This window comes from Siphateles boraxobius, unplaced genomic scaffold (assembly GCF_051911475.1).
Source record: "Siphateles boraxobius isolate OS27281-9 unplaced genomic scaffold, OSU_SipBor_1 25, whole genome shotgun sequence".
Classification (NCBI taxonomy): Eukaryota; Metazoa; Chordata; class Actinopteri; order Cypriniformes; family Leuciscidae; genus Siphateles; species Siphateles boraxobius.
In genome coordinates, this window is record NW_027508866.1 from 20,845,484 (window position 1) to 20,867,500 (window position 22,017).

Consider the following 22,017-nt stretch of genomic DNA (forward strand, 5'->3'; position numbering starts at 1 on the left):
ACTTACGCAATACGAGAGAACCTCTCGTAAGAGAACCAGGGATAACACAGATATTATGTCAATGACCAGGGACGAGCCATTATTTAAAATTGGAATTTCTCTGAAATTAAAAATCTTTGGGAACTTTTGGAATATTGCAAGTACAAAACTGCAGGAAATATATATCACACAGTGCAATTGATTTTTGGATATTTTATCACATAGATCTTACATATTGTACATCTAACACATTCTGTTGACTAAGTAATGTTGCACCTACACGTCTACTAACTCTCATTGGAGTGCGAGTAGAATATTAGTACATTCGATTTTGCACATGATCATTCTATGATACTGCATCATTTTTAAAAAGCTTGATGCAGAAAGAAGAGCATATGGCATTAAAACAAAAATAGGGTGAGTAAATGATAACTTAATCTTTATTTTAGGGTGAACTTTCCCTTTAAACTTTCCCTTCTCGAGTAAAGCTATTCATGGGATAGCACTGGAATACCTTTGTGATCTAGTTGTTCCTTACATTCCAAATCGTCCTCTACGCTCATCTGACTCTTCTACTCTGCAGCAACCCACATTTAAATTAAAGTCGATGGGTGGTCGCTCCTTTACGGTTACTGCCCCACGGTTGTGGAATAAACTTCCTTTTGCGATTAAAAATTCCCCAACTTTGGACTGCTTTAAGAGGTCTTTAAAGACCCATCTTTTTTAAAATGTTTATTGTCTGATTCTTCTGTTTTTAATTATCTTATATTTGTTTACCATACTGTGTAGCGCTTTGGGTTGGGGAAAAGCGCATTACAAATAAAATGCATCATCATCATCATCATCATCTTTAAGGTAACAAGTTCACATATGTTCACACCAAGAACGATAAAGATATCTATTAGCATCCACAACAGTGGTGGACGATATCATTCTGTTTATTCTTATGCTATTTAGCGCGTGCTTGTCTGCCGCTTTAAATGCTCGAGCTTGTTACAGCTGGTTGGATTCTGATTGGCTGTCTATGTTTTTAGCGTTCATCAACTGGATTAAATCGTTCTGAAAGTGATTCCAACTATTCTTTAATATTGAGAAAGATAATATTATCTTTCTCAATATTATATAGCCTGGGAGAAACAACGACAAAGAGTGACCAGAGACAATAGACATTCACTCTTTGACCTTCCGACCCTGTCTCCAGAGCATCTGTCTCTCTTCTCTGGGTAGAATATATCTTCAGACTAGGGTTGGGCCGATGGACGATGATGGCTGACAGACATCACGATGTTTAGCCGACATTGCGATGTGCCTGATGTGTCTATTCCGATTCTCAAATATGTGTAAGTGAGTTTGTTTTGTAGTTTAAAAAACCTTTATAAGTTATCTTGATCTGTAACGTGAGATGGGCACCGTGTTTGGGCGCAATTCAGAGATTCCTGTCTGTTGGATTTAAGTTAGCCTATTACAGCGCGAGAATTCATCAGTTTCTCCCGAAATACATGACTGTAAGTGCCCGGTGAACTGAAAATAGAGTTGACTTTATAGTTATTCACACTGTCTCTGATATGAATAAAAACCGTCGTCAAATATAATTTCAATGGGTTGTTATTGCTGCTTCCATAGACACCATTAGGGGTGGGAGATATTGTCAAAGATGAATATCTCGATATTTTTTTTTCAATATCTCGATATCGATATTCACACGATATTTTTGCAATCCTTCAAAGAAATGTGTGCAAACTGGTAAAGAAGGTCCAGTTGGTCTTTTGACTTGCTGCATTTGACCTATTATTGTATAGAATTACTAGTACATAAAGATATGAGACATTATTGATTTAAAGACCCCTAAACTTTTTAAAATAATTAAATATTATTCAATAGTCATTTATTATTCAAAGTCTTTATTGTTCTTTTATATTTTTAATAGGGGTGTAACTGTTCACAAAATTCACGGTTCGGCTTGATACGATACAGTGGTGTCACGGTTCGGTACGTTTTCGATACAGCAAAAATAAAGAAATGCCATAGAAATTTCCTATTTAATAAAAGAAAAATTATTTTTAAATAATTGTGAGTTTTCCTACATCTTGAAACTTTTAGTTTTATAAATAGGGGTAATCTTTGAAGGATGAACAAATAATGTTTTGGTCATCACATTAAAAATAAATTTAAATAACATAACATTTGACTTTTGAAGTGCTGGAAAAAGATGTGTGATGTACTTGAAAGCATTTTAATATTTCTGCCAAACTTCCATGGTTACAAGTTAGTGTTACTACATTAAATCCATGGTGAATGATCTGTGGACTTAAAACCTAACTAGTTCATTCATGGAACAATGTTTCACCTGGTTTCCACATCAGCGCTGTTTGATCAGTTAATAATGGAGAACTTGTAATGCTTCTCACTAGATCTCGTAGCGATGTTATTACTTAAGTGTCGAATTCAAATGCTTTGTTTACTGGATCTCTTATGTAGTAACGGTGTTGCTTCAAGATCGGATCGCGCTGCACTGATATTTGTCCGAAATGATAAATGGTCCGTGAAGCACAAAATAATGAGTTTCGTTCCGCTTTCATTACATTTGCTAGTTGATGTTGCGCAACGTTGTGGTGTTCACTCCAGCGGGGATTTTGGTCGGCAGGAAAAATGGTCCAACCACCGGAATGGTTCAGTTTGTAATGCGTACGGAACCGATCTCTTGGGAAAATGTATTCCATCTTTTGGACTCATTATACAACGCAATTTTCTAATGATGCAATCACGAATCTCGCCACAGACAAAAACTTTTTAACTTAAGATCATTTTTCCACAAACAACGCTTATTTTGCCTTTTCTGACAGCTATTTTGTTAATCTTACATCGGCTTTACTCTTTACGATTTTGGATTGTTGCTTCAACCCAAGAAACGTCATAACACACAGGTAAGAACTTTGTAGTTGTATATTGCAAATTAGTAACTTTAGCAGCCTACTGTCGTGCAATTGAGGAACGATCGTGATTTTGTACAAAAAATAAAATACAGTCAAACAAACCCCTACAGTATTAAAATCGCTACATATAATTGTTTAGAAGGTTATAGTGTGCGTTATTTGTTTTCTCTTTAACTTCCTTCAGCTCTTTTCATGTTTGGGGGGTCGGATTGTACACATTATGAAATATTCAATATCCCAATTTTGCATATCGTCCAGACAACAATTTGGATATTATCGTCTAAACGATATATCGCGCATCTCTAGACACCATTGTGTATTTTACAAGCTATAAATGTATGTTTTGCTATAAATTATATGTATTTAAATGTCTGAAACCTAAAATAAACATTATGTGGTTAAAAACACTGAACAGTTGTGATATAGCCTATGAAAAGCGCTGAGCGCGTCCGTCTTTGGCTCAGCCATAGCGCGAAAGCACAGTTTGAATCTGGCAGTGATGTCATGTCACTGTACATTCGCTCCTTAGTGCTCAGCTGCTGCAGAGCTGCCAATATCGAAATTGCTGATGAGATATAGAAGAAAAATGAGAATATTACGAAAATGAAAATGTTACCAAACCCAAAATTACAAAAACAATAGTAAAAGCCATGTCCCAAGCACACAATTATATGATGTTCTCATTATAATTTTATATAGCCAGATTTGACAGATCTGCGCTGCTTGTTACACTTAACCGTGTTTTCCTCTTTGAAGTAGCCTAATTTCAATCATATTTCAAGCCATTAAAAACCATCATGTTTATCAGTGCACATCTGAAGTGTCTCAGCTGAAGGAAATAACCCATTATTTATTGGCTTTAATATATCGGCCAAATTTTCTTATTGGACCTATAACATTAAAAATGAACATATATCGGCCGATACCGATATGGTTGCCGATATATCCTGCATCCCTATAATAGTAATATATTGGTACTTTTTGGTAATATCATGACAACGTAATTACAACGTTGCATGCTCATATTTTAACCGTAAAAACGCCTTGTGTAAACCGGCCCTGACAAGTTTTTTTAAATGTTGAACTTCTTTTAAAGGAGCATTGCGGAAGTTCTGAAATTTCTAACCGTTACTGACACCAGTGGCCGTTAGAGAAACTGCAGCCAGTCTCATGCTCGTTCTCTGTGCGCACGCTCGTTGGCCGCACTACATAAGGCTTCTTTTTTTTTTACTTACGAGGAGTTTCTGTGGGTGTGGATTGTGCTGGAGGCATGTCGATTCTTTCCGTCCACAGAGTCCATTTGAAAAACTACTGCTAGCGATTGCCGCTGCCTACTAATGGCTGCCGTACGGATGTGAGCCCAAGTAGACGAGAACATGCATGACGTCACATTTTGTGAATTTTCACGCCAATTCAGACCCGACTCTTCCAAACGCAATTGAGCCTACAGGGTGATAGAGGCAACCGTGGTGGACAGTCAAGGTGTCATTCTTTCTATTACATTATGGTTGGCTCATGAATGTACAAATGAAAGCTCTATCTTAAAGATTTTTTTAAGTAAAAACTTAGTCCCTTTAACTAGAGTGCCCTGTTTATAGGGTACATTGTCATGCGCGAGACACTGCAAAAGACGCGAGTGCAACAATCAAACACGTTCGTCTAACGCATTTCCTTGGAAAACTAAGGAAAAATAGTGCAGTGGAATGGAAAAGCACATTCTGTCTAACAGAAGAGCAAAGTTTTTGCAGAAGAGTCAACAGCTGTCATCACATCTTTCAAAATAAAAGTCTTAATAAAGAGCACGCTTAAGCGACATATTTAAAGCGGAAGCGTTTTTCTTTGCATTTTCGTGTACAGACGACAACATTGTCAAGACAATCCCGCTCACACAGATCTGCAAAAGCGACTAAAGGTGCATGTGTTATTCATGCCATGCCAATAGATGCCGATGTCACTTTGTAAAGAAACACTACACGCCTATAGACTGAACAAGTAATATAGGCTATATGCGCATGACATCACAGTTTTCACAAATTCACGTTTTTTGTAGTTTACACAGAGACGATTACATTTTCAAATGTTTTTGTTTTTAGTTTGCGTTTTAAGGCCACGAAAATGCTGTTGTGTGAATGAATGGCCAAAATTAATTAAAACTGTTTCCGTTTTTAGTTGAAAACGGTGTTGAGTCAACGGCCCCTAAATTTTGTTCTTTGTATACACACTCTGGGTCACCGGTTGAGAAATACCGTTTTCCATAACCAACATCTTACCGTACGTTCACACCGCCGCCGACTTGAGCAGCAAAGAAGCTCTGGACGCCCTGTCAAGGACGCTTGTCAAAAACTATGGGGAAGCTTGTTGAAGCTTTGGTCGCTCTGACGTAGCAGGGAGAAGAGAAGTGTCACAACATGAAATGTTACATGAGATTGGTGTTTTTCCGATTGGTTGCTGGCTTTTGCCGCTGCTTGCCGCTGAACCGCGTCATAGCTAATTACCATAAAGTTGAGCTACTTTCAACTTTCTGATTGACGCTCAAGACGCTCAAAACACCCAAAACGCGAAGCCGATGGATTTGACGCTCCTTGCAGCTGAGAGAAGCCAGCTTCCATTGAAAATGAATGACTTCCGGTAGCTTTGGAAGCTCAAGTCGGCGGCGGTGTCAACGTACAGTTAAGGTCACCAGGTAACACACACCGCAGTTTATAGATGCGTTTTCATACTTTTGTTTTGGTACAAAGAACTTGGACCCGCACAGAAATGAAAAATCTCTCTCTCTCAAATCATAGACAATGGCGTGAGAAATGAGGTGGCGATGAACGGGTTTACAAATGGGACCGTGATGAACTGAGATCTGGCTTGAGATGTTTAGTGCTCAGCTGACCTTCTCTCAGTTGACTCCGTGTGTTTTTACTCACTCTCTCTCTCTCTCTCTGTCTCTGTCTCTCTCCAAAACAAGTGCAATCTTTAGCATTTCAACCTGTGGCAATATGTGATAGCCACAAGCTATTTTCAGACAATGTGCCAAGCAATTTCCAAAGCATTTCAGATGCTGGCCTCGCAGCAGCGGGTGTCGATGAGAAAGAACAGTCTGTGCATGTGTTTGTGTGAGGGACGGAAGCATGAGCTGATCGCATGAGGAAACAAGCATCACAGTTATGCTCTTTGTTCTTGTGAAAGGAAAGTGGATATTCAGGATCGTATAGATCACACACTACAATAATAGATGAATAGATGACATAACTTCACCATACTTGTGTAACAAGTTAACATTAGGAGGAAGCAAAAACAGATTTATGTACACCTTTACAAACATTTAACCATGGTATTTCTGTAAAAATATTAGTTACTCCAGTTGTAGTTTGTAAAATAAAATTGTGGTAACTTATCCAAAGTAATAAAATAAGTGATAACAGATTTGAAAATTCATGGTTTTAAAGAAGTATGGTATTTTGGCAAGCTACAGACTTCGGTTACCACACTTTTCGGTCAATGAATTGCCATGTCAATGAATTTTCCATAATTTTTCCAGTGGTTCATGGATGTACTGTATTATTTAATAATAATAATAATAATATATTGAACCACTTTTAATGATATTTTAAAGCTTCACATAACTACATCTAAAAAGTGTATTTATCTTTATATTTTTATTAATACATTTATAAACGTCCATGACTCGTGATACTTTCAGGTTTTTCATGGCTGTGGGAATGCTGTGGTTGTTACCATGTAACTTAGACCAAATGTGTAAGAAAAAACATCAATATTTTTGGAGAGTATTTTAACCAAATAGAGAGAACGATACTTCCCACATGTAGTCCCAACATTTCTGCTATTCGTCTATTAAAGTAAGATTCTGCCCCTTGAATCAATTCTTCAGTTTACTCTTATCAGTTCACTCATCTGTTCTAGGCTCATTACGAGTCGGTTATTCCAGTAAGAGACTATTCTCGGTTCACATTAATCGGTCAGCTATTGATTCCAGAACCTTTCGGACCAATTCAATTCGATTCGCAGGTGTAGGCCTATCCTACCAAACGGTTAAGTGAACCGATTCAATCAAATCATTGAATGATGCGACTCACAACAACGATTCGTTCGCATCGCTATCACAGAATAGACCGTGTGAAACTGCGGAAGTCTCTCTACAAGACACCTGCAGCAAGATGATTATCAACCCTTACTTAACCGACTCTAAATAACTGTGTCTGTTGGAAAAAGATAACAAAACAAACCCACAGTACTAACCATCAATGACACATATCGTTACATTCACCACACTGACACAGGAAACTGAGAAATAAAATAACATCGCGTTTCATTTTCTTACAACATTCAAAACAAGAATCACGTGCAGTTCATAAAACAACATTCAGCATGTATTTGATAGCAAATTAAACGAGGGAGTTGGGAGCTCTTTTTGGAGCTGGAGAAAGAGAAAGCAACTTTTTAAATGGAACTTGTCGCAACCGTTGAGCCAAACGAGAGTCTCAAACGCGTTTATGCGCGAACCTCCAAGGCTGGAGGGAAAAAGCCGCAACCACGAACTCAGAAAGACTCCGAAGCGCTACTTACTGGTGAAAGACGAAATGTTAAATAGTCCAAGAGTATCCTGAATGTGTAGGAGTCGAGATTCAGACTAATATCGTGGTGTCATCGGGACTCGCTCTTCTCCGGCTGCAGCCTCTCACTCACGCGCACTCAGATGAATGAGGAACGCGCAGAAGCGTGCACGAGCTCAATTCATTATTCACGCGGAGGACAGTGAAACTGCCCAAGTTTCCCAACATCGATCTTCCGTGGTTATACATTTTGCATGAAAATATTTACGGGATCATTTTAGTGGAGTTTTGACTTGCTATCAAGTTGCATGCACATGCCCTAGCCTTAAAGTACGGAAACTTCTAATAATTAACACCAAACCTTTACTGTTTACGAAAAAACAAAGGCTATTTAATATAGCTAGACAAACACGATAAATATAGCTGAACAAACATGACAAAGAGTTTAGACGTTTTCCTGAAAATAAATTAATGATAAATGTGAGAAAGAAAAAAAACTGACCCAAAATATTTGACATTTTCTTAGAATTACACCCTCACACATAGCCTACTCACTGTAAAAAAGAAAAAATATTGTTGGTTTAACTTAAAAAGGTAAGCTACCTGGTTGCCTCAAAATTGAAATTGAGTTAACGAAGAAGATTGGTTTAATGAATAGAAACTCAAAATAGTACGTTATCTGAGCCACATTAACTATCTAAGTTGATTTGACAAAAGATAAAAAGTTGTGATAACAAATAATGACAATTTCTTTAGTGAGAATAGGCCTACAGGAGGACTAAATGTCCTGGTGTAAAAGGCCCCTTGGATATTATTATGTTCTCTTAATAGGCTATATTATATAACAAAACCACTGCATAATATTCCTAAATAGGCCTACTGCAATAAATGTTTTGAATAAGTTGTGAGAAATGTGGTGAATATGCAAAGTGTTTCCATATTTATGGCTCCTGCAGATTTGTAAAATATATAGGCCAACACAAACTAAAGGAGATTGGCATAAGGCCCTAAAAGCAGAATAATACAAATCATATTTTATAAAAACATAAGATTTTATGAAATGCCAAACATGAATCAAATAGAAAACTGAAAAATAGAAAACACTTCTGTCACAGTTGTGTCCCAAATAACTAAAATTGAGTTTCTCCATTAAATTGTTTATTTTCTATTTTTTATAAAGAAAATAGGCTACATTAAGAACAAATTGAAAAATAGCTAAAAGGGTGGTCTGCTTTACCCTAATCTACAATAATTAATTCACGTCAGATTTGCCCCTTGGATCACATGTGATGCAGTAACAGTTTCTAAAGGACAATAGAAACGGCTAATGCAAACAAACCATTTCTTCACAGTTCACACACTTGATAGCACGCTCACAGCGAAATTTTGCTTCACAAATGAACAACCAAAGTTTATATTGGCTAAGCGACTGATTCCTTCGCCTCAATTAAAATAGTCTCACATAACAAGCCAGTGTTTGTTTCTCTCCTCAAGCCCCAGATACAGCCTAATAAATTATTCAACTACAGCAGATGCACCAGCACAACCTCAATATACCAAAATGCAGCATCTGAAAGCGCGAGGTGAAGTTAAATGCACGCGCGTGCATGTAATTCATCCATTTGAAAGCCGATACAAAACCCATCGTCCGAGGAGCGACTGCATTGCCTTGCCTGAAAGCATCAAAGAAAGATACGAAGGCTTTTGCAGGTAAAACTACGAATATATGTGCTCGGATCCGTAGATACATTAACTAATAACAGCAGCACATATGCGGATAGACACATATGATGTACTACATGAGAGCATGAAACAGTCATCGCTACAACACGACACGCTTCTAAACCATATGTGTGTTTCTATCGGCATGGTATAGGATCTTAAAGCGTCCTGAACGAGATGAATTACCGTGGTCTCGTTGGCCGTAATCCCCCGCTGGACCGATATACCTCTAGTCAAGTGTTTCTTTCTCCGGCTGTCTCTCTCTTTCTGCTTTCCAACTGTCTCAAGTATTTGGACCACGGGCGCGTTCACGTCATGATATGCGCGTGCTCTAATTGGAGGACTGATGCTCTGCAATAACTGATGTTACACTGTTTCACCTGGCGAAAAATCTGACAGTATAACAGTGTTATCTTTCGAATTATTAAGCTTCGAGGGTAAGTTTATCTGTGACTTGTGTTCTGGAAAATATCCAAATAAGAGCCTTGACCATTTTGTCATTGCACCTATTTTTATGAAAAATTATCAGCAGTTATCACAGAGCTTACTCAAAGAATCCACAAATAACGCAGAGATAACCTGAGGGAAATAGATAGATAGATAGATAGATAGATAGATAGATAGATAGATAGATAGATAGATAGATAGATAGATAGATAGATAGATAGATAGATAGATAGATAGATAGATAGATAGATAGATAGATAGATAGATAGAGAGAGAGATAGAGATAGATAGATAGATAGATAGATAGATAGATAGATAGATAGATAGATAGATAGATAGGGATGGATAGATAAATAGATAGATAGTTATATTTGAACCTCTTTTGAAATAATTGACTGAAATATAAAAATAATTTGTAATCTATAAGACACTATCATGTTCTTGGAGCCTCCTTAGATTGGACGAGAGGTCTCAGATTCCCTCTTCTTTTGTTGCTGGCCATATATAATATAGCACATCTTGTCAAATAGCTATATAACAATCCAGCAAGGTGATTCTGATTGATGAGTGTGACTTCAATGTTTATCAATCAGCTCCCAGACAAGCGCATGAATCTGTTCCACGCAGAGCTGAACTGTATAATCCAATCAAGAAAACAGGTATGTGTGCAGTCAGTGACTGTGATTATTCTATATGGAAGCCAAGGCCACAAGGAGTGCAGAATACTCCGGCTCTCAGAGGAGTCTTTCAGAAAAACACCTCTTTGGCAGTTTCAAAGCAAGGCTGAACACATTAGTCTGGTCTCTCCTGTAGAACAACATGCCAGGAACACAGTCGGTCCACACACACACACACACACACACACACACACACACACACACACACACACACACACACACACACACACACACACACACACACACACACACACACACACACACACACACACACACACACACACACACACACACAGACACAGAGTGTTTAAATTCTTGTTCATTTAAAGGGTGTGTTTGTGTGAAACTAAGTGTCTCTGCATACACACCAGAAGAACAAGGCATACTGTCCTGAAGGGACAAATACTCTTGTCTGTTTTATCATAAACGTACACAGCTGGATTTTATTAAATAAAATTAAACACTAATACAACTCTTTATTAAACAGACACCCCTCCCCTCTAGAAAAACATAATGTCCCCAGTCATCTACATAAGAGGTGGCATAATCTAATAAATATGCATGTTTTTGCATGAATTAGTGAGCTTCAACCAGCAATATTATAATTGGATATTACACCAGCTCCTACCTCTGCAGTGCCAAAACTGCTTTTAAACTGACTCAGAGCATCACAATGTATTCACAATGTAACTATCCGTCCACAAAGATGGAATGATGACAATATGATAAGAGGGAAGATTTCCAGGATTTTCCCAAGTATCATATGCTCCTGGAACAACATTCCTATCATCCAGATTTTCCTTTTTAAATCCCTATCTGATTGGTTGATGTTGTTGCTGGTAGCTTAGTGATAAAAAATTGGTACTAGTAACCCATGCAAATTGTGTCTCTTGTAAGCTGCTTTGGATAATATAAAATCAGCTAAAATAATCACCCCACGAATATTACAAACAATGTACATCAGCATTTGAATGATCTTTTATTGGTTACGCCCAATATTCTCATGGCAACTTAAAATAATTTGTATGACAAGACGAAATTGGAATATATTGTACGCCTCGGCTTAAACAAAAAGGTATGATTGTTTTTTTTAAATTTTGTACAACTTGACGCATGTAATTTCTTAGGATTTCGTCATCTTGCCTGACCTTGGTGACTTTGCGCAGAAAGTCCACAAGTGAGACTCATGATTAATAAAACTTATGACGTTCCAGGAAATCCCTAATATGGACAAAGAAATCCAGTGATTGCTGTTGCTGAATAAAACGCAGATAGAGACATTTTGACTTATTAAACATGAAGAAAATTAACACACCATTGCGACAGTATTATGGTTTTCTGTGTTCTTCAAGACATCTCGGGTATTTTCATAAGGATAATGTATATTTATAATACATTGCCAATCGACATAGCCTTTATCACTGCATATATTACTATAAAATAATTTAATTTATTTTTAATTTGTATTTGACATTTTTTTTAAGATTACAATAGATATTGCAATATATTGTTATTGTGAATTATTTTGGCCACGATAACCGCGTAGTGAAAAATCTGATATCGTAACAGCCTACTCCAAGTATTGAACTTTACGTTGTAACTCTTCTCAGATGTTTGTGCTACAGACATGTATAATATCTCAAATGCATGGCTTTTGGAGGATAGGTGGGTTATTACATTTTGAAATGATCGGACTAACAACCAGGTGGACAAAAATAAGAAAAAGTCTGATAGACTTACCAGACCCATATCTAGAGACCAGGTATAGAGACTTGGGGTTTGACATGAACCATTCTTGCATGCCCTAGCGAATACCATGGGCACCTCAAAAATTGCAGGGGTTTTTTTTGCATTGTGGCTGCAGGTACTTGAACAATGTAAAGATCCAGTTACCTTTTCAAAGTTAAACAGTTCCCCACAATGAAGCGTCCAAGATCCAATCAACTGGTTTCTTTGCAAGTCATGTGATAGTGTGTGTTCATGTCGGATCCATATGTGAATGGCAGTGCTGCTCTCTCCACCACACCTACATGACTGGATGCCCGAAACTGACAATTGGGTTGTCTGTCCCCTATGGGGCTTCCATCCTGACCTGCCAAACCCAGAACATACAGTCTCCCTCTCACCCCTACCTGAAACACAGCAGGACAAAAGCGGCACAGATGGCCAGCACTCTCTCCATCCCCCTACCTCCCCCTTCCCAACCTCTTTCTCTTTCTCTCAATTTGACCGCTTCTCTCTTCAATCGTATCACAACAAGCCTGACATTCAACACCGACCTCAGGAGTTTGCTTTTATCTGTCTTCTTGAGGAGGATAGGATCTGAAAGCTATGTGCTAGTGCACTTCCTGCCTGGCTGCTGACACCAGTTCAAGTAAAAGCACTAAGAGGGTTTCCACATAAGGGTCTTCTTCAGTTCAGTCGATGATCTGGCCAAACTTGCCAATTTTTAGAGCCATTCCAGATGGGGCCTGGAAGTACTGGTGATGGTGATGTTAGACCTTCAGAGGAGGAGATAAATGAGAGAGATAGAAAGGCTGAGTAAGGGGTAAGGCTGACAGCTGGGTTGCAGGCCCCTGACCTAAATGACAGGTGGCCATTTCGAAGCTGAGAGTGTGAAAACAACCAGGGAACTAGCTGGAAAACATATCTAAGAGGAATCAAGTCAATATACAGAGGACAACAACTTCTTTACCTGAACAGAAGCAGCAGCACATCCACAAATTAAATGGACAAATCTGATGTCCATACAGCTTACCCCACTGGGAAACACAGATCAAAAAGTACTGGTTGACCAAAAAATGAAAATTCAGTAATTTTCTTACTTCTGTGGAACACATATTTGTAGAACTAACCTTTTAGGGAGTTTTTTTTTTTCATCAAAGATAATCTACCAGCCATGATCAACTTGACTATGATTAACCACCAGGTCCTCCAGGTAAAAGTCCAGCTGATCAACTAAATAAACTAGACTGGACCTACTAGTGATCATCATTGAGAACGGCTAACCTTAAGCTAGTTTTAGCTGGATTTTCCTGCAGGGTATTGGTGTCTCTGTTTACATCTGGTATTAAGATGCGTTTTTGGTCGATCGGATCACAAGTGGACGAAGCTAAATACAGGTGTAAACGGGGTCTAAAACATTTTGAGCTTATCCACTTTCGACCACTTCCAGAGGTAGTCGAAAACATATTTGACCGGATTGCATTTGAGTGCTTGAACGCTCATGTGGTCGAATGCATTCGAACAGCCTCAAAAGAACGTCTTTTCTCTGTCTATTGACCTAATGCGTAAAAACTATGGGAAGCGCACTAGTCATACGGGATTTAAACTGTCGACTGAAGACCCAAGTTTGGTTTGAAGACGATAGACCCTCATAGGCCGTCCCTTCAAAGAATTCAGGACAGAAGTGGTTGAAATGGGACAAAGGAGACGGATTAAAATGCCATGTTAACGCCAATGTGTCTCCCTCATCTACTTTGATCGACCAAAACGCATCTTGACACCAGGTGTAAACAGGGCCTTGGACATTTCCATCTTCTACATTCAAACTTGGGAGCAATGCTATTATAAATTCAAGTCACGTGTTTGCAACTCATTTTACTTCCATAATGCGTCATATTTCCATGTGAAACAGGATATCCAACAAGACAAATATTGAGCGGGACTTTTATCCTTTAGGAATTGATTGGATTGTGGTATTTCGAGCCAAAACCTAATGTGTTTGCAGACTGCTTTGCTCCTGAAACATCAGCAGCACCCGTTGGTTGAAACTTAAGTGGCCTTGGTGATGTCATCTGAAAAGAAAAGTAATTTCAGAGGAGAAGTTATGACATTTCGATGAAAGGTTACAGTGACAAATATTTAGTTGGAAGAAGACCAGGAACATGATATAAAAAAGTTGAAAGGGTACATTTTGATTTTGTTATGACTTTAACATACTTTAGTTATACATATGCTCAAGAGAAGTATAAACAAGTTTAAGGTGACTTTTATGACAAGACCGTAACCATATCTGTATTCTTGTAATAAGAAAGAAAGGGTGTTGGGGGAGGGGTGGCACAAGCACCACCTGGCCATCCACTCTGTGCCAGGACGGCAGGAGTCATGCTGACATTCAGCAGATGGTAGTGGCCAGCGTGGCACGGGCTGCGGGCACCAGCAGCGGAGAGGTGCCGACGAGCCCAGCAGGTGGTGGAGCATTGAGATGGAGACATGGACGAGGGGGAACGAAGGTCCGCTGGGCAGCACAGACAGACTGTGTGCGTGAGAAAACAACAGCGCTCGTCTGATCCCCTCATCAGTCTCTGTTTTTAATTTCCAGCAGATGCACAATGTCAACAACCTCCCCATTCAACAGGTCTGATACACAGTGTCAGCTGTCAGCAGTAAACGGACACTACTTTGTCTCGACATGATTGATGAATCTCTTGTCTTATAGGGTGGTAAGACCAATGGAAAGAGAAACGAGTCTGTATTTAGTGGGTTATTTGGTGCATGCGTTCCTGTGTGTGGGTGTTAGATGAGACATTTATTTTTGGATACCGGCTTAGTCTCTGTTTTCTTATTTACTTCTCCTTTCTCTCTCTCTGTCTCTTTTTTCTTTCTGTTCTTCTTCATTCCTGTTCAAACATTTACAAACACACACACACACAAACACACCTGTCAACTAACTTACAAACAGTCTGGTTACTGAGTAAACCTTCATAATGAACATCTGTCACCATTAATGGATAAAAACGAGTTGAGAGCTCCGATCTTCACACATCTCTTTCATTCTAACACAGGCATTATATTTCAGAACATTCTCATTAGCTTCTCCCTATTGTCCATCAATGACCCAATTTGAGTGACATCTCAAACTGACCAATCCCATGTTCCCATGTTCACTATATTCTAAATCTTACTGAGCCACCTTGTTGTCTACGGTCTACACAGGCAGCAGCTTCACTGGCAGCATCATAACAGGGAACTGAACCTCTGATTTGGAACACTCTATGCAAAAAGCAACACAAATAGCACCGCTTATGAGAAGCACTTGAGAGGCTGGGCTCAGTAGAGATATCAATATCAATAGAGATATCAACCTTCAGACTCTATCGCAGCTTTCATTGGCCAAGGACCGCCCAAGAGGCCGTCTGACTGACATGTAAAGCAACCAATCACACTTTATTTTGTTCAGCATCATGTTTAGGGGAGTGAAAATGTCAATGCCCCTACAATAATAGACCGGTGTGCAAAACTCTTGGATGTATTTTAGAGTCTATGCCACAAACTTCACATACTTTTTTTTGTTGAAAATCCAGCATAGTTGATCATGATAAGTGCTCATTTTCACATTTAAACATGATGGCTTTCTTCTTCCATGATGGGGTTTGCCTTCAAGGCGGACCATTAAAGAATGCGACACACACATCTCATGGAAATCCTATAGAATTCATCCAATCAGATGATGACTCCGAAAAGCCTGAAGTGTTTCCAGTTAAGTGTGCCATATGCATCAGATGTTCAACCAAAACTCCATAGGCATGACGTTTGAGTATGTGATTTCTGAAGGATCATGGGCATGACATCTGGGGCTGAGGCTATCAATATTTTGATGATAGGTTGTTGCTATGTTATTATTTAGATGAAAAAAAATGTAATCAGTTATTTTAATTATTAATAACTGTTTTCAACATTGATAATAAATGTTTCTTGAGCATCAAATCTGCATATCAGAATGATTTCTGAAGGATCATTTGACACTGGAGACTGGAGCAGCTATGATGCTGAAAATTCAGTTTTGATAACAGGAATAAATTACATTTTAATGTATATTTAAATAGAATATATATATATATATATATATATATATATATATATATATATATATATATATTTAAAAGATAATATATTAAAAAAACTGTTATTTTATATTGCAATAATATTTTACAATATTACTGTTTTTACTGTATTTTTCATTAAGTAAATACAGCCTTGGTGAGCAGAAGACACTTCTTTTTAAAAATAACATTAAAACCTTTGAACGCTAATGTACATATTATATGTATATATATTTTCAACATTTCTGCTATATTCGATAAATGTTTTACCAAACTCTAGGATTTTACATTGAAATATGTGCATTTGGCAGAAACCTTTATCCAAAGCGACTTTATGTACATTGAATTTGATCAGTTCATGCATTCCCTGGGAAACGAGCCCATGACCTTGGTGTTGCTATTGCCATGCTCTACTGTTTGTGCTAGAGGAACGCTTTAGTTTTTGGATTTTAGTTTCTTGGGCAGAATAAAGTGGGAAAAAACAACACCAAAAGGCATCCACTGTAGTCTGGACTTTCCTGTTGGGCCAGATTCTACTAAAGGGGTGAGTTTCTGTTCAGATGAGGAAACAAACAGACCTGGAAAGAATGTGCAACATTAAAGGTGCTCTAAGCGATGTCGGGTGATATCACTTCTTGTTGATGTTTAAAGTATTGTCAAACAAAACGAAGGCTAGCAAGACCCTCCCTCCTCCTCATCCGCGCACTAACCCCCCAAACCCTTCTTATCGGTTATTGGCTGGAACAGTTTGTTATGTTTCGTGGTGCGGGTAAGCCCAGTTTGTTTTTGTTGCCGTTTGTGGAGCCTGGGGTGTCTGCAGAGACCGTGTTTTTTTTACAGTGTGTTCAGGGGACAGGCATCTAGCGGATAGTGAGGAGATGTTTGTTGTATGTGACAAAAAATGTTTTGCCCTAAAAAACGTGTGACATCGCTTTGAGCACCTTTAAAATACAGTCAGGCTACTCGCAAAAAGTAGCTAACAACTATTTTCTATATTTATAATATATTATAAACAGTACCTTTAAACCGTTGTTATAAAATGTAACTTGCTACTGAGCTACTTTAACGTGAAAATTGTTAGTAGCGTATGATAATGAGAAAGTTTGAATCTGTTCTGTATTGATTGGACTGAGGAGCTCATAGTTTGACAGAGATTTTTCTTGAGCATGTCAGTATTTCCTTGACCCCCTTTGGCTTAGCTTACCCTCAACTGTCGAGGAACAAAAATGTAAGACCAACGCCGAACCCCCCGTCCCCCCCCGTCTACCCCCCCCCCCATCCCCCCTTCACATCTCCCCTATTCTACAAGACCAAAAGATCCTTTCATCTTCTCTTTTTATCCTCCATTTCTGTCTTTCTCTCAGGAGTCACTTCGGCCCTCAAGCCCACACTCTATCACTTCAAAGGATGAGCAAACAGGAGAGAGGAAGAGGACGGGGATGGCGAGTGAGAGAGAGAAAGTGATTTTGATCTGAAAGACATGCCGGAAATAAGACGCACAACAAAAAGCCCATTATTTTAGTTTCACAAACAAACTAAATTTTCAGAGTGGACGACACGTAATCTACTCTTTATCCAAAGAAAACAACTTATCTGTGTTTTTACTAAAGTCAAACACTGAAACACAAGTGAAACATGTCATTTTACATCAATAATGTGACATATTTCTAATTGAAACCAAATATTCAAAAAGAATATTCTATAAAAATTTAGACAGAGATTGATTTTATCCCCAGGGAATTTAATGGATTGTGAAAAGTGGGCATTACAACAGAATGGAGCGAAGAGTTGAAAGGGGGAAAGGCTAAAAAAAAAGGAAAGACGTTTTATAGCCAGTTTTATAGCCTTTCATTTTAATGAAAGATTATGAGGACAAATATTTTTAAACTGAATTATTAAAAAATGAATGAACAAATAAAATTATTATTATTCAATTAATAATAAAGCTATTATTAAAGCTAAATTCATATTTGGGTTTTTATATTCTTACAGTTAAAACACATTTGTCATTTTTTTCCTTTCTTATATTTTTGAGATGAACCTGATTTCACCAAGTACAACATGGTTCTGGATCAACATCTTTGTTGATCCTGTTACAACATTCCAATCAACCAATCAGATTTGAGGGAGTTCACAGATTATGTCAAGTTTGGCTTACAACCAGGGTTAGGTGCTTCTACATCAGTGTTATTCACCTTTCATTTCACTCTTATTTTTGGAAGAAGTTATGGTTATGGTTAGGTTGAAGGGTTGGGATAGAGTTAAAAAAAAATGTATACAGGAATGTTGTTCCAAGGTCAACCAAATATGTTGATCCAGGAACGTCTTGGCAAAATCACAGAGACATATTTTTGACAGACCCCCTAGCACCCTCTTACAGCACTAAAACGACCCCAGCATGCGTATTAAAGGTGGAGAGTTTCGTTATAAGAGCTGTACTGTTACTTTGCCAATCAAATATTTAATGTGTTAGTTGAGGGCAACATGTGGTCAGTGGTGAACCACCATTTTTCTTTTATTTTTCCCTCACACGTTAGACACACCTTACTCTTCATCCATTAGCAACCATAAATACAAACCGTTTCTATTCAATTTAGTTCAAGGTCAAGGTTTAATTATTTATAAAGCACATTTACAAGCAGTCACTACTGCCCCAAAGTGCTGTACAAGTACAAGAATAACAAAATAACAAATAAATAATCGAAAACATTTAGAATAAACTTTTTTTTAAAAATTTAAAAAATAAAATGTCACAGCTCAGCTGATATTAAACACAAATGCAAAAAGGTAAGTCTTTAACAATGATTTAAAACACTCGACAGAGGACGCCTCTCTGATTCTGAGTGGAAGTGAGTTCCAGAGAGTAGGACCTGCCACTGCAAAAGCTCTGTCCCCTCTGGTCTTTCGTCTAGACCTTGGACAGTCTAAGGACAGCTGACCAGTCGACCATAGTGGTCTAGCTGGAGTGTGCAAAATAAGCATGTCTGATAGATATGAAGGTGCTAAACCATTTAGAGATTTAAAAACGAACAATAAAATTTTAAACTGGATTCTGAAAGCAACCGGCAGCCAATGAAGAGACGCCAATACAGGGGTGATGTGGTCAGAGCGCTTTTCCCTGTCAATAAACGTGCAGCATCGTTTTGCACTATTTGTAATCGGCGGACTGAGCACTGATCAAGACCATAATATAATGAGTTACAATAGTCCCAATACAATAGTAATTTAATTCATGATCTTTCTCAAACCAGTTTATACAACCACACTGTACAACCACTTTACTATAATGAGACGACATCTCCACACAAACCAATTATCTTAAACCTCAATGAAGCTGTTGAGAGCAAAAATCAGGCTGTGAGTGTGTGTAAACCCAAAACTTGAATTGCATGTGCCCTGGCATGAATCACAGCGCTTAGCTGTTAGCTGTTAGCATACAGAAGAGCACTTAATCTTGCCGTCTGTGAATATCAGTCCGCCAGATATACACCAGAGACAGACTCTCATCCAACAATTATTTTCCAGATAAACAGACACACACTTACAGGTCACATTACGTTACACCTAGCTTCACCTTCAGATGGGACGCATACGAGCCGCAAGCCGACAGTTCACCAACTGTCTGTGTCTGATGCCTTTTAGACCTGACTGAAATCTTCAGATCTGATTGTCTGGCTTCGGCACAATTTTCATGATGAACGTTTTTTTAATCAGTCCACCAGGAAACAAAGTTGTATTTACAAGTTTGCTATAATCAGCACTTCTGAAGAAGAAGTACTTGCTGAGGTTCATGATGTCATATCTCCATTTAAAGAGATAATTCATTAAATTTTTCCCAATGAAATTTTAAATGAAAATGGTAATTTACTCACCCTAATGCCATTCCAAACATGTTTGACTTGCATTCTTCTGTGGAACAGAAAAGAAGGTATTTTGAAGAACTGTTTTTGTTCATACAATGAAAGACAGTGGGGTCCAAAACAAGATTGGATCCCATTGACTTTCACTTTATAGACAAAAATCACTGACCCCGTGTTTTGACTATGCCTCTTTCTATACTATAGTAAGTTAAAAACAGTATGTGAGCCGAGTAGTGTCTGAATTCATATTCATAAAAAAGTAGGCGTAAAGTATCCGGATGACCTACTATTTCCGGCGAGATTCTGAAGTGCACAGGATGGACACTTTACTATCCCATGAGGCCCCAGGAGCGGATTTGTGAACTCAACTGATGCCGTAGATCACATGACGGGGTGGTGATGGCGCAGTGGATAAGACACATGCCTTTGGTGTGAGAGACCCAGGTTCGAATCCACTGTGAGACACCAATGTGTCCCTGAGAAAGACACTTAATCCCTAGTTCCTCCAGAGGCGTGCGACCTCTGACATATATAGCAATTGTAAGTGGCTTTGGATAAAAGCGTCAGCTAAATGAATAAATGAGAAATGATATGGTGGATGTAGAACGCCAGAACCAAATATAGTCCCTACTATAGGGTATGTGATTTTAGACTCAGAGAATAAAAAGAAAAAATCTTCTTTTGTCTTCAAAGTAATACAGGGTTGGAACGACATGAGTGTGAGTCAATGATTGCTCACTTGGTGCCAGTCTGTTGGTAATTTCACAAGGTTTCAAAAGAATACAGCAGAATATTCTATATATGGGAAGTAATCGACATCCACCCACATCTGCATATATGTGACGTACATGAATACCTATTTCACATCAAGGAATCCAGAGCAACAATGATTTGCACTCAAGGGGGTGTTTCATACAGAGATTATATAAGTGCTCATTTCTGCTATATATTTCTTAGATCTCTAGTTGCTTTACACGTTTTCTGTGTAGAGATATGCTCTAATTGAGTTCTGGTGAGTATTTGTGTTTTGTGTGGCTGCTTAAATGAGGAGTGAATCCTGTGGCCCTCTGGGGCCAACTGCAGGTATTATCCAGTGACAGGGAGCTAGAATGGAAATGAGAAAAGAAGACAAGAGACAATTGGCACCTTTGGTGTGGAACATTTGACACTGTGTGTTTGTGCGTGGGTGTTTAGCCTAGCAGTGCAAAATTAGACCAAAAAATTCTGGTGACAAAACCTTTAAAGTGTAAATTGATTCAATGTATTTTTACTTATTGAGTTTTCTTATATGAAAGCTTTGTGTAAGAACCAGTCTGATATTCAAGCCGTTATTCACAGAAAATATTCCCCTCAGGCTGTATCTTTCAAATCTTGTATTGTGCAAATTTAAACACAGACATGGGCAGTATTTCAATTAAATGTATTTTAAATACGTATTTAATTACTTTAGTGTATTTTGTAATTTGTATTTTGCTGGTGTGGAAAAAATAAAATGTAGTTTGTAACAAAATATTTTGAGGGAGTGTATTTTGAGTATTTCAAAAACTTAAATACTTCACCATAGTAAATGATTTTGGCATATTTTCGGTCTGATGTTGGTAATGTCCAGGTTAGATGCACGAAAATCACGTGACACCCTGTAGACCGGGCTCCCTCCAAGACGTGAATGAGTTTTGAACTCTTAAAAACAGCATTAAGGTAAAGTGTTTTGTGAAAAATATACAGTCTACACACACACATATTGCACACTGAACGGCATTATAGAGAAAATAATTGTGCCTTATGAGATCAATGCACTGTGTTGTCATTCATAAAAGGACATCATAGGCCCTACCTATTATGAAACAGCGCGTCTGTCATATTTCCACTGAAATCTCTATGCTAAGCAAGCGTTCACAATATAACATCCATCTGCAGTTTTTACACGTTTTTAAACGTATTACATAAGAGAAATATTGATATTGATTTTGTATAAAATAATCAGCAATCATATTGTTTTTCAGTAATTGCGC

The 22,017-nt window shown here is 38.1% G+C and overlaps 1 protein-coding gene across 13 annotated transcripts in view; it reads right to left on the reverse strand.

Annotated features, from left to right (window-relative positions):
- strbp (spermatid perinuclear RNA binding protein) overlaps window positions 1-22,017 on the reverse strand; it is a 149,193-nt gene that overhangs the window by 118,148 nt on the left and 9,028 nt on the right. For 6 of the 13 annotated variants that reach the window (XM_077243123.1, XM_077243126.1, XM_077243125.1 and 3 more), the window contains exon 1: window positions 7,488-7,630. The exons of 1 other annotated variant lie outside the window; for it this stretch is intronic. The gene's annotated coding sequence lies outside the window, so the exon portion shown is untranslated. Of the gene's footprint in view, window positions 1-7,487; window positions 7,653-9,382; window positions 9,567-22,017 lie in introns of those variants that run through there. 6 more of the 13 variants (XM_077243122.1, XM_077243127.1, XM_077243133.1 and 3 more) reach the window with 6 other exon arrangements.